Source organism: Lactuca saligna, chromosome 8 (genome assembly GCF_052625555.1).
Source record: "Lactuca saligna cultivar CGN05327 chromosome 8, ASM5262555v1, whole genome shotgun sequence".
Classification (NCBI taxonomy): domain Eukaryota; kingdom Viridiplantae; phylum Streptophyta; class Magnoliopsida; order Asterales; family Asteraceae; genus Lactuca; species Lactuca saligna.
Genome location: NC_136424.1, coordinates 254489694 through 254493003, shown reverse-complemented (window position 1 = coordinate 254493003; position 3310 = coordinate 254489694). Strand labels below are relative to the sequence as shown.

Sequence of the window (3310 nt, the reverse complement as noted above, 5' to 3'; positions counted from 1 at the left end):
CAGAGGCGTATCAGATCCTCGGGTCATGAACCAACTGCAAACAAAACAAAAAATGCGTAAAAAGAACAAAAGAAATTAAACCTGATTCAGCATCGTACTCGCCGAGTCTGGGCGAATGCACTCGGCGAGTCCAAGTTAAAATCAGGTTCTTTTTTTTTTTTTTTCCTAAAAACTTAAACAAAAATTAAATAGAAATTAACTTTGTGTAAGATGAATCTTACACAAAGGATCGATTGAATTAGAATTTTAATGCTAATTTTAGAACCGTTCCCCGGCAACGGCGCCAAAAACTTGATGTGTGTAAAACTCACTTAGTTTTAATCCTACTTTAATTATCAAATAACACACAAAAGGCAGTGAACCTATCAATTGTGGTATAGCTAAATAAGCAGGGTATCGAACACAGTGAACCTATCAATTGTCGTTGTAGTATAGTGGTAAGTATTCCCGCCTGTCACGCGGGTGACCCGGGTTCAATCCCCGGCAACGGCGCCAAAAACTTGATGTGTGTAAAACTCACTTAGTTTTAATCCTACTTTAATTATCAAATAACACACAAAAGGCAGTGAACCTATCAATTGTGGTATAGCTAAATAAGCAGGGTATCGAACATAGGGAACGACAAATTAAATTAAAAACTAATTCTATCTAAGTTGATTAAGAAATAAGGGATTTTTCTCTAGTTTTACAAGACTAGAAACTTACTAACTATAACTAATTTAAGACTAGAAAATAACAATTTAACTCGATTCAATAATTGGAAAGGAACTTTTGTTTAGTTCAACTCGGTTAACTCTATGGTTGATTTCAAGGTAATAGTGCAATGGATTAATTCTTTCATTGGTTACCGATTCAAGTGATTAGGTTCATGTTCACTACCCTAATCCTTAGAAAATAAACTAACTCAAACAGTTGCCAATTGCTTAATTATATTTACTAGATTAATTATTCGGGTTAAGTTAGACTTGCAATAGCTAATTAATTTATTATTCTTAATTAACCTCTTGTTTGATGGTCATCTTACAAGCTTGCACATGAATTTACTCAATTTCCTTATTAATTCTAGTTTCATATTCATTAATCCTAGACATATAGTATAGTGGTCACATATCATATGAGGTTGATAATCAATAGATGTTCATGCTAATCAATTATCTTCCTATTAACAGCAAATTAATTATTATTCATACACAAGGTTCTTTAGCAAGCTAAAATAACAAAACTTCACCAACTTGGAATTAATCCTACCAATCAATCAAACCATATTGTCAACTTTGTATCCCCAAACAGAAGTCTAAAGATTTTAGTTCATAATTAAAGTAAATAATAGCAAACAAACAAGTTCAAGTTGTTTAATCATATTGACAAAACAAAAGAATAAGTAGAATGATGAAATTGTGCCTTAGTTACTCCCGTAATTGAATTCTAGCTTTCTTTGTCGACTTCTAGGGTTCTTCTGGCTTCTTTATCGCAGCAAAGCACTTCTAAAACTTCCCAGAATTCCCTCTAATCGATTTATGGAGTTATCTTTAAATAAGCGATCCGACTCATCGAGTCAAGTGGTGACTCGTCGAGTCCCTCTCACATTCTCCGTATTGCGATAACTATCTGGACTTCCAAATCATTATCCTTCTGATTCATCGACCGGACTCGTCGAGTCCAGGATCGACTCACCGAGTAGAAGCCTTTTTTAGGTGTTTTCCTTCTTCATTCCACTCTCGAGCTCCTAACCGCTTCTCCTACTTCCTTTCGCTTCCGAGCATCATCTTTGGACTGAAAAACATAATTTAACACTTTTAAGTACCTTTTGTCCATAATATGCGATAATTTAGCTAATATATGAATAAAAACTATACTTAATACACACTAAATATGCACATATCACACTCCTACTCCAAACTCCACCAGTTTTGGCAATCGGGAAAATTCGAGGGAAGAAGATAAAGAGCTCTTCGAAGGGTACCAAGGCTAGGACCCTTGATGGATCTTCTTCAAGTGGAACCAAGAAAGGTTTCGTCACTCCTTCTTCTGACCCAAAAGAGGCTGAATGCTTCTATTGCCATGAAAAATTACATTGGAAGCGGAACTGCCCAAAATACCAGAAAGATGTGAAGGATGGGAAAGTTAAACCCAACCATGCAGGTATTTACACTATCTTATCTAATAACTCACCCCATTCTAACTCTTGGGTCCTTGATACCGGTTGTGGTATTCATATTTGTTCTGATTTGCAGGGACTAAGAAGAAGTGAGAATGTAGAGCAAGGAAGAATAAACTTAATCATGGGGAATAGGAAAGCTTTACCTGTCACCAAGATTGGAGTTTATACTTTATCGCTAAGTAGTGGGTTTAGTTTAGATTTGAATAAATGTTTTTATTCGCCAGAGATTTCCTTTCATGCATTGTATAAACAAGGTTTCACCTTTTCATTTGATAATGAAGTTGGTTCGATTAATGCTTTCTTTAATAATGTTCTCTATTTTAAAGCATTACCTTGTGATGGTGTGTATGAAACTGTATCTATGGTTGATAACTTAGGAAATAATGTATTATGTATTGATTCTGTTAATAATAATAACTTGGATAAAGCGTCATTATGGCATTGTCGACTTGCACATATAAGCAAGAAATGCATAGGCCAACTCCAAAAGGATGGAGTCTTGGATTCATTTGACCCCAGGTTAGATGATAGTTGCGAATCATGCTTACTTGGAAAAATAATAAAGTCACCCTTCACAGGTTCTTGTGAGAGGGGTGAAGGTTTGTTGGATCTTGTACACACATATGTGTGTGGGCCCTTCAAACATGCTACAAGGGATGCTAATCATTATTATTTTACTTTTACTGATGATTACAGTAGATATGAATATGTCTACTTAATCAAGCATAAGTTAGAGACTTTTGAAAGGTTTAAAGAGTTTAAATAGGAAGTCGAGAATCAATTGGGAAGGAACATTGAGATGCTTCGATTCGATCAGGGTGGTGAGTATCTTAGTTCAGAGTTCCTCAACTATCTTAGGGAATGTGGGATTGTCTCACAATTGACACCTCCCAGGACACCGCATTTGAATGGTTTCGCTGAGAGGCGTAATCGCACCTTGTTGGTCATAGTTCGTTCCATGATGAGTTGAGCTTCGCTACCAATCTCATTTTGGGGGTATGCCTTAGAGACTGCCGCCCATATCCTTAATCTGGTCCTTACAAAGAATGGTGCTAAAACTCCTCATGAGATGTGAACAGGTAAGGTACCCAAAGTAGACCACATCAAGATTTGGGGTTGCGAGACTTTCGTGAGACGCGAGACTCATGA

At 36.3% G+C, this 3310-nt stretch overlaps 1 non-coding gene across 1 annotated transcript; it reads left to right on the top strand.

The window, feature by feature from the left end:
* Positions 1-420: 420 nt before the first annotated feature.
* TRNAD-GUC (transfer RNA aspartic acid (anticodon GUC)) lies at positions 421-492 on the top strand. Its single transcript has one exon. It is a non-coding gene; the product is annotated as a tRNA-Asp (tRNA).
* Positions 493-3310: the final 2818 nt, after the last annotated feature.